Source organism: Bidens hawaiensis, unplaced genomic scaffold (assembly GCF_021521415.1).
Source record: "Bidens hawaiensis isolate Kalapana, Puna unplaced genomic scaffold, B.hawaiensis_p1.1 tig00008064_1, whole genome shotgun sequence".
In the NCBI taxonomy this organism is placed as follows: Eukaryota; Viridiplantae; Streptophyta; class Magnoliopsida; order Asterales; family Asteraceae; genus Bidens; species Bidens hawaiensis.
This window is the reverse complement of record NW_027491569.1, coordinates 617,527-628,685: the sequence shown is the minus strand read 5'-3', so window position 1 is coordinate 628,685 and position 11,159 is coordinate 617,527.

Here is an 11,159-nt window from a genome sequence, read left to right as displayed (position 1 = left end):
TTTTGGTCGAATATGTGTTTTAAGCTTTTATGATCGGTGTACACGATAAATCTTACTCCATAGAGATAGTGCCTCCATATCTTAAGTGCGAAGATTATGACGCCTAACTCTAGATCGTGAGTCGTATAGTTCTTTTCGTGTACCTTGAGTTGACGAGAGGCATAGGCGATTACTTTCTTTCGTTGCATAAACTCACATCCCAAGCCGGAATTAGATGCATCACTTAAGACAATGAAGTCTTCATCACCTTCTGGCAAGGCCAGTATAGGAGCTTGGGTAAGCTTTTGTTTAAGTATATCAAACGCCTCTTGTTGCTTTGTCCCCATTCATATTTAATGTTTTTACGAGTCAAAGAAGTTAGGGGTACAGCGATTCTGGAAAAGTTTTCGATGAACCTACGGTAATAGCTGGCCAATCCTAAGAAACTTCGGATCTCGGTTGGCGATTTTGGGATCTCCCACTTAGAGATAGCTTCAATCTTAGCGGGGTCCACTTGAATGCCGTTGACGTTGATAACATGCCCAAGAAATTGTACCTCGTGCAACCAGATGTCGCATTTTGAGAACTTGGCGTACAACTTCTCGGTTCTTAAGATTTCAAGTAAGGTTCGAAGATGGTTCTCATGATCGTCCTTAGACTTAGAATAAATAAGTATGTCGTCGATGAAAACGATAACAAATTTATCCAAGTAAGGCTTATAGATTCGGTTCATTATTTCCATGAACGCAGCTGGAGCATTAGTAAGTCCAAACGGTATAACCGTGAACTCATAATGTCCATACTTTGTTTGAAAAGCCGTTTTCTGAATATCTTCGGTTTGAACTTTAAGTTGGTGATAGCCGGACGAACATCGATTTTTGAAAAGAAGCTAGCACCTTGAAGTTGATCGAATAGGTCGTCGATTCGAGGAAGTGGATAATGGTTCTTAATTGTGACTTTGTTGAGAGCTCGGTAGTCAATGCACATGCGCATAGATCCATCCTTCTTCTTGACGAATAGTATCGGCGCTCCCCATGGTGATGAACTTGGTCGTATAAAACCTTTTTCGAGTAGTTCGTCGAGTTGTTTCTTCAGTTCTTTCATCTAAATTGGTGCGAGGCGATATGGAGCTTTGGCAATTGGAGCAGTACCGGGAATAAGGTCGATTCGAAACTCTACTTCATGATCAGGAGGAATGCCGGGAAGTTCGTCAGGAAATACATCGGTATAATCGGATACAACATGAACGTCTTTGAGTTCTTTGAGCTTTGATTCTTCGGTGACGTATGCCATGAATGCTAAGCATCCTTGATACAAACATTTGTTAGCCCTTATCATAGAAATTAGGCTAACTTGGCCAGCGTCTTTATCCTCTTCAATTCGAATAGTTCGCTTATCCGGGGCTCGAAGATCAACGGTTTTGCTATTGCAAAGGATACGAGCATGGTTGTCGGATAACCAATCCATACCCAATACAACATCAAAACCAGCAAGAGTCATGGGTAGCAATTGAATAGGCAAAACATAACCGGCTAATAAGATCTTTCCATTTTCTAAGGCTTCTGTGATTTTAACAGTTTCGCCATTAGCGGTCTCGACGCTTAGAGTTTTATTAAGTTTGATTAAAGGTTCGTTTAATAGACTACAAAAGTTATAATCTATAAAACTTAAGTTGGCACCCGAATCAAACAAGACTCTAGCATAAGCGTTGTTAACAAGAAACGTACCGGTGATAGTTTCTGGTGTGTCGGCCGCCTTCTTCGTGTCAAGGACGAAGACTCTTGCATTTGCCTTCTTGGGCTCGTTCTTTTGACCGCTACCACCCGCACCACCAGCCGCGGGCTTATTCTTGGGGCATTCAAAACCGAGATGTCCCATCTCCTTACAATTGTAGTAGGTCATTTTCTTTTTCCAACAGTCGGCCGTGGCGTGGCCGGGTTTGTGACATGATTCACAAAGACGTGGAGTCAAATGGCATTTTCCCCTATGGTATTTCTTGCAAATTTTGCATTGTGGGATGCCGGGGTTAAAACCATATCGTCGTTGGTCGACTCCTTTACCCTTGAATCGGGTATTTCCTTCCTTCCTTGAGCCTTGTGTTGTCACGACTCTCTTATCCTCTTCTTATTGCGGATCATTCCGCCCATTAGGTACCCGGCCAACTCCATCGCGGAGTCAGTGGTTTGTGGCAAGTGCGATCTCACCATGTCACGAATCTCTCGTGGCAGCCCCAAATGTAACGGGAGACCTTGCTAGATTTAGGGGTAACCAGCTGGGGAACCAATCGATAGTATTCATGGAATTTCGTGTTGTACTCACGAAGGTTCGTCCCAACAACCTTGTGAGCTAGAAACTTGGTGTGAATTTGATCTGTCTCGTGCATCGGACAGGACTTCGACATTAACAACTCTTTAAACTCGTTCCACGTCAAACTATACATCACCTCCCTTCCTCTACTCATTATTAACGTATTCCACCATTCTAGCACTTCGCCTTTGAACATCAAAACGGAGTATTGAATCTTCTATTCGTCCGAACACTTGCTTGTAATCACAATTGTCTCCATCTCTTCGAGCCAACTCACGGTTGTGATGGCTCCCTTCTCCCCATGAAATTCTTTCGGCCCATAATACTTAAAAGTCTTTAAATGAAAATCCACCAATCTTAAGCTTTTTAAATTCTTGTCTCACGCCTCTATCGGCATTTGATTCATGAACGCTCCCTTCTAGATGAGATGGTTTTGGACGAGATTTAACAGATTGAGAAGGGTGAGCAGATTGGGAATGTTTTGTTTGTCTACGCTGGGACCGAAATTCAGATTCTTCCCTAACCGCTTTCTTAATCATTTGTTGGATTTTATTCATATATTTCTCGGGAATTTCTTCCTCTCTTTCATTTTTGGGGCCTTTCCCCTTTTCCTCACGTCTTTCGGCTTCCTTTCGGGAGGCCTCTCGATTATCACTTTGTCGAGACATATTTTATCTTTTATTCTTTTTCTTTTATCTGAAATTTAACACATTTCTTTTCTTAATATACAAGTTTATTTATTTAACATTCATATACATATCGTAAATGATATGTATATTATTTTACAACACACTTATATATCGTTTCAACAATATATAAAGTCCTATCCTTATTACTTATGATACATATATCATGTTTTGGACAAAAATCTGCTAAGGATCAAGTATCCAAATATGTTAAGTGAGGTGAGGTGCTAACTCGATAATGACAAGTGTATAAACGTAATATTGGTGAACACAAAGGTTTGATCACGAGGGAAAAAGCCCTTAACCAAGATAGTCTTACTTCGGTAAAAAATTATCAAGGTAATCGTTGGTAAAATAACTCCGGTCAAGGATTAATAGGATAATCTTTGGTCGAAGTACTTTAGTCAATGATCAAAAAGGTAACCTTTGGTAGATTAGTATGTGGTTATCATGGTCTCCGGCACAAAAAACCCTTGGACGGTGAAAACTATCACCGTCAAGTTTATTAATGAACAAAAATGTGATTACAAGTGTTGATGGAGTATATGATCGAGATGACAAAGAAAGCTAGTGTATAGAGAGAGTATTAGCTTCTGCTCTAGAGTGTGTGTGTAAGTACATGTGTTTACCTACTCGATCATTTCTCATTTAAATAAGATAATAACAATAACAACATTTCCTATCTATCCGGAAGTCTCCCACCTAGCCGCTCCACGACCTTTCACCACGTGCCAATAGCCACCCAGTAGCGAAATAAGCGGAAGAATTAGTCACATAGCCGTTGTTGATATTTGCACGTTTATCTTCATATGAATTCGTCTATTAATAGCTTCATTGAGTTAGGATCCTGGATCCACGTTCCATCCACAGGAGGTCCCGTGAGGATAACTCATACAAGTACGTCTTCAAGTTGCTGTACGTGTCTAACACATCACCATACTAAATGCAATCATTAGTAAACAAGTAATACCGAGGATCTTCGATCCTTTATATCCTGATGTATATTTCAAGGATAAACTATCCATAAGACAGTCAAGGATAAAGGATCCTCAGTATAAAAATCATGGCCTAACATATCACACATAACATACAAACTATATTACACACATAAACTTCTTTTCTTGATAACATGCCACCACCATTACCATCCTCTTAGTCTTTCGTAAATTTCTTCACTACTTTTGTTAGTTTGTTACATTTGCGAAGAAGCATTTCTCCAACCTTCTTCTTTTTCTTTCCATCAACATGTATTTTCTTCCTCAACTCATCCATCTCTTGTAGGGCTCGATCCAAATGTTCCTCCTGAGACTGAGGTATGTCGGTAGGATACCCGTATCTTGTAGGTGAGTCGCGGTAACCCATCATCACAATGTCGTAGTGGTTCTTGGGATCAGGGTATGGAGATGCAGTCACATCGGAGGGATAGTTAAAGAATGCATCGGCTGCTTCATTTTGTTCACGGATTTCATTGGCCTGTTCTTCAATGGATGGAATCTCACCTTGGTATGGTGGAAAGCTTGATGACGCCTTCCCTTTGAGTTCATGGAGGAATTGTATGTACGGGTCGACAGATCCGTAGCTTGGGGTCGAGTTTTGTTCTTCTATTGGTGTGGTCACTTCATTCGGGTTGTCAGGATACTCTTCTTCCGGATCAGTTTCCTCTTCCGGTTCTTCTTCTGGTTTCTCCTCAAATTCTTCCTCGGTCATTACAGGCATATAGATCTTCTCATATGGCATCATTACCCTCATTTTGGGTTTGCAAGAGGGTCCTTTTTTGTTGAGTTGTGAGCTGACGGAGTCCATAGTTGAAGTACCGGTATGCCACCTTCGTTGGTCGGAGTGGCATTGCATCTAGTCGGATGAGCGTGATTTTGGTTCCTCCTTGATTGGTATGTTGGAAAGAAAAGCATACGATGGATGAAGATTCGGTAGATGTGTTGAACCTCCAGATGGAAAATACGGTGGAATTTCAGTTGGTTGATAAGTCGGAATCTCGGAAGGATAATAGGTTGGAACTTCCGATGGTTGATACATAGGTAGACTTGTCGGATGATAGCTTGAATGCCTTGGTGGTTGGTATACTTCGTGTGGAGTGTTGTCCAAGTGATAAATGGGACTTGGTTCGGGATTTTGGTTATGTCCCTCGTTGGTGTTGAAGAACGATTCAAAGTAATCCTTGCTCATTATGCCCTTTTGTAACATCCCGAAATTTCTAAGAATATTAATAATTAAATTAATTAATATTAGTGGGAAGGTTTACTACGGTTAGTGGGAAAATAATAATATTAAGTAAGAATTAATGTGAGTCGGGCTAGTGTCGGGTAATGGATATGGGCTATGGACTTGGATTAATAAGGAAGGAAGGAAGATGGACCATGGGCTCAAGCCCATGATCCATAATATATAAACCTTAAATCACCATTTAATCCTTCATTTATCATATTCCATACAACACCAAAACACACACTTAGCTCTCTCTCATCCTACTCTCTCTCTCTCTAGCCGAATCAAGAGGAAGAAGAAAGATAACCGATTTCCGACCCGAGGTAATGATAGTATGATGTTGTTTATACTCAACCCGTTAGATTTAGTCACGAAACAACGAGCCGACACCGTTAAACCGTTTAAATCATGAGATCCGGGTGGAATCGTGTATAAACCGAACCTAAGATGAGCTTAGGGGTCACCCTAGCTCAGATCTGGATCGAACGGGACGAAAAACAGTGAAAACGGTGCTGTAATACGTTTTTCCGGCTACCGCCCGTTTTTCCGGCAATGGCGGCGCGGGAATGTGTGTACGAGGTAAAGGGGGATGTCAGAGAATGTTTCTGACATTCTGACCTAACCCTAGTTCGCTAAGGAATAACTAACGAATTGGAAATAATTCGCTAGCTGATTCGTCTAAGGGATATAACGAACTAACTCCAGTTCATTAAAGGGAAAGATAGCGAATTACCCTTGATTCGCTGTAGTTAAAAGATAACGAATTGGAAGGTCCAATTCGTTACATAGACTGGTTCGCTACCTGAACTGATTCGTTCATAGCCGATTCGTTAAAGGGTTCGTTTCGTTACTTGAGCCAGTTCGCTAAGATGTTTAGTTCGTTATGATGACTAATTCGTCATACAGGCTAATTCGTTAGGGAATAACGAAGAAGCCTCCTTCGATAACGAACAAGTTATGAAGTGGACTTTGGCAGAATTACAGAACAGTCCCTGGACTTAGATAAGAGTGAGATAATTACATAATAGCCCTTGGACTTTGTTAATTAGTGAAAGACACCTTAAAGGTTAACGAGTAACGATTTACTAACCGGGTAATGGTTTAATGAAGTAAAACCGGCTTAGACGCGTAAGGCTAATTAAGTAGCAATGAGAATGACTAGAGCGGTACTTAATATTGTAATTATTAAACAGTTAGACGCGCACAACTCGAGAAGGGAGTAACCATTAGCAGAAGAAGTAACCAAGATCAGGTGAGTTTCTAGCCCCATTTCCTTGTTATGTTTTTGGGGCTGTGTGCATACTCGATGTGAAGTGTGAATACACTTACCTTAAGTGGTAAGTGTATGCTATAGATGTTATACGAGGTAGCTATTATATAATGCTTGTCGGTACGTAAACGATCTTCGGATATTACATGTATCGCCAAGGATAGTGATTGCCAAGTGGTTGTTAGTGTGCATAAATGCTATGATGTGACTTGTTTATTATGTAAATGATGTAATGATATAAAGTGTGTCGTAGACAAGTAGAGGTAGAGTGTATTAGAAGTGGCAAGAGTCTAGTAAGAGTGTTAGTGGCATGACGGTAGTACGTGGTAGGGTAAGCCTATACGTGACTTTGTTATTAAAGTGGCAAAGTGGCATAACGTTATTCGTTATTAAAGTGGCAAAGTGGCATAACGTATTTCGTTATTAAAGTGGCTAAGCTGTAGGGGTAAATAAGAGGTTAAGTGGTAAGGTGAGCAGGTTAGATAGTGGACTATGAGTCTTCGGATACGTATATAATGCATGTAGTGGTTGTATGATAAGTTGCTTGATTAGCTAGAACTCACTCAGCGTAGCTGACTTTTAGTATGCACGCAGTTATATATGTTTATCGAGAAGGCATGAGGATGACATATGGCATGGATTGAACGGCTGGCATATGAAGATGGAAGAAACAATGTTTTTTTAATATGATGATTTATGTTATGGTTTTAAAGAAAAAATTAAATGTTTTGTAACGAATGATTAATATTTTATATTCCGCGAAAGTTTTAATTAACTCTGATTTGTAAGAACTGCGTTTCTGAGTAAATCCGACGCTAAAGTAGGGCTACCGGTAACGGGGCCTTACACCTTTGGAAATTTGTAATACTTCCTTGCTCTTTTTGCTTCATTATTATAATATTCCATTAATTCTTCAAAAGTCATCTTTGGGTGGTTTAGATTGAGGAGAGGGAAAGAAAAGGTTACCAACCAATCTTATCCAAATTCACATAAACAAGTAAATATTTCCTATGCTTGGATCGAACCTTGGGTATTGTTTTATGATACCCAATTCGCTAAGATCGATGGCTATGATACCAACCTGTCACACCCCCATTCTAGGCCTAGAAGTATGATCAATAGTTGGTACCACAATTGTTAATAAATCAGAGTTACGGTTTAATGCGGAAGACTTTATAAAACTTAAGGATTGATATTATAAAATATTTACATCACAAAAGACGAGACGAAAGTCTCGTTTAAGTTACTTGTTTATATGTTTTACAAAAACATCATATTTTAATATTTAACAAAATTATCCAAGCCATCGGATACTTGAGATTCTTCGTCTTCACAAGCCTTATTCTTGATTACCTGCAAAATGTTATAAAATACGTCAGCAACGAATGCTGGTGAATATACTGACGCTAAAAATATTTTCTTTACTTAATCACCCCTCGAGACCACGTAAGTCTCGGCCCATCTTGGCTTAGGAATAATCAAGTTAAACAATCATCATAAACTCGAGTCTCTACACTAGGTCACCTCAGCAAAACACCGCAGCGTTTCGACGTACTTAGGTACCATAAATATGCACAAGGTCATTCTCACTCGAACATACTTTGGTTCAGCCCATCGTGGCTGGAGGTCGTGACCAGGCGTGGTGCGATGTGCCAATCGCGTTCCACATATGTAAGGATCCAGACAAACGTATACTTCAGCCTGAGGGCTAGGCTTATACTCTTATTTATAATGTTTTTAGAGACACTTAGTCTCATGTAAAGTTTTACACATAACACGTTTGTTTGTTTGAAAACAAGTTTGTAAAAGTGGGGCGTATTCACCTTTTCAATGGGATCGGCATCCAACACCGTCCGTTAGTCTGTCCTTCGCTATCTCGCACCTATAGTACGAGTATAACATTCATTAATTGGATACACGATCCGGCTTAAGACCTTTAGTCTTATTTATCTCGATGAATCTTTAGTTCATAATCTCTTTTTACTTTAAAACCTTTAGTTGAAAAGTAATATTTGTAAACCTTTAGTTTATTCATAAAACCCGACGTTTCTTCTTCTTTAAGAAACGTTTTCTTTTCTTTATTATTTAAGATTACTCATTAATCTTAAATAATATTTATAACAAAGAATTATATATATAACCACACCTATATATATATATATATATTTATATTCCTTTCTTTTCTTTTCTTTGTTATTTATTTTCTTTTTATAGTCATCGAGTATAATTCCGACTTAGGGCATTAAGCCTTTATAATATTTTATTATTATTTTAGTCGGGCATTATACCTACCTTGCTTGTCTTAGAAATACCCTATTCACTTGGGCAGCACTTCGACGCCGCTTAATCAACACTCCTTCCTTGCAAACTCTTTCTCCTTACTTGGCACGCTTTCGAGATACCAACACTCGTCGGCACGCACTTCGAGATGGTTGTCAGGATGTCGGGACAGCACCTTCTCCTTGTTTATAATGTCGTCGGGGACGGATTTATTACAAGTAATTAACTTGGGAAGACGTTTTATCGAAGTAAAGGTTGTTTCATGTACTAACATTGAGTTTCACACTTAAATAACTCGTAGTGGTAAACTCTTTTATATAAGAAACTGCCATTCATATTGAAACGATGACAGTTTACTGTTGCGGATTGTTTTGCAATGACCATTAATAAAAGTCAAAGCAATAACTAGCAAGAGTTGACATATACTTGCGAGAACCGGTGTCTACACATGGTTAACTTTATGTGGCTTTATCACTAGTGAAGAGTAGAGACAATGTTAAAATGCTTATATTAGACAAGGAATGTAAAGTTACAAATAAAACTACAAATGTGATTTTTAAGAAACTATTTACTAATTTATTATTGTAAAATGGATGTTATTTTAGTTGAATGTTATGTTTATACATGATTTATATAGTAGTTGATGCTAGAAACATATGGATGTTACATGATTTATATTTTTCACCCGTGGCGCCCACGGGTCAATAACCTAGTTTTTTTTGTAAATGACTTCAAATAAAAATGAAAGATGAAAATCTATAAATTCGGTTCGTTTTAAAGCCAAACCGCCATTTTTTTCGGTTTTGATCGTTTCTTTTTCTTCTTCCTTTTTTATGCACACCCCTACACGTAAGAGTTTGGTTTGTTAGTAATCTGAGTTCAAACTTGACCTTGGGCACTAGCTCCCCTTCTTTCTACTTCTCAGGTAATTTATTGAATTTTGATAAATGTATGTATTATGTTGAACTTTATTTAATCTTGGTTTTGTTATATTATACACTCGGTAGTGTGTTTTGTTTTATATCTTGAAATGTTGATAGCATTTGTGACAAGAAGGGCCATTGTGGCCACCCCGGGCCCTAAGTAATCTTCGCCGGTGTTTCAGAGCCCATAGGCACACTAGGGAGATGATGAAAGACTAAGCGAGTAGGTGGATTTCACTAGTTGGATCCTTGAACTAAACGAGTTTTATCTCACCGCACTGTAGTGCCTTCAAGCGAGTGTTCACGGGCGTTGGCCTTAGGTGAGGATTTTTCCCAGATTGAAAGACGAGTGTATCACGATGCGGTAAATTTAGTCAGTAATCCATTTGAAGAATCGTTGGCCGTAAAAAAAAAGTTGCTAATAATTTTGTATTCTAATATTGGGAGTTTGGGACACCAAAACTGTACCTAGTATTACACTCATTAATAATCATCCCACTAAAATTCTTTTATAAAAAAGCCCATAAAATTATGAGAAAGTAAATGGCGGCCCGCCAATTGTTAGATTATATCACCCCGATGTTGCCCTATTGTCACTTTCCGCCACAAAACTTACAGTACTAACCATTTCTTTCATTCATGATTTCACTGTTCTAATTATGGATGAGCCCGCACCCTAATTTCTAGATTAGTTTCAAAAACTCGGTACCTATATCATTAGCTCATAACCCTTTCACTTCCTTTCAAAAAATAAAATATAATTCATGGTTTCACTGCAGCTGCGGGAGCTTGGAGACTTGGAGTTCTTCCCTACAACAACAACCAACATCTCCAACACAGAAGATCTGACCAAGGTATTTTTGGGGTTTGTTTTTAGATTGTGTTATTTTTAGTTATCAATAAGTGTGTTCAATAAGCAATTGCTCGTTTAAATTGTTTTGAGTCTATATATTCTGCATGACAAAAAACAATAAAAAAGTTATTAACAAAATTTTTGTTAAACATATTGTTTGCAATTATTTTATGACAAAAAGTTATAGTTTATTTTACTATGGAATTCGCTACTCATTTTAGTGCACATGTTGAAGTATTTGGAAGAAATTTAATAAGCTTTTGTGGGTAATCTTGAAGAAACAACCAAAATGTTCTTGTACATTAGCAAAACTGACTAATGTTTCATGTAGTTTTGATTATGTAGAATGTTTTTTGTACAACCAAAATATCTTAGTCTATCATTTGAGTTCTTTTACTTTTTAAATATGAAAATACTTGTAAAGTAGAAATGTGTTTCCATAAATCAGAGAGGGTATACATAACCTGGGGAAGGTTCATGTACATTTTGATCTTAACATGAATACGTAAGAAATATTGGCAATTTATTTTAAAAATGTGAATGTAAGAAACAATACCAATCTACATAAACAATGACTTATAATAACAAAGAAAAGAACCTAAAAACTACAACAAAAGAATCAAAATCAAGAACAAATA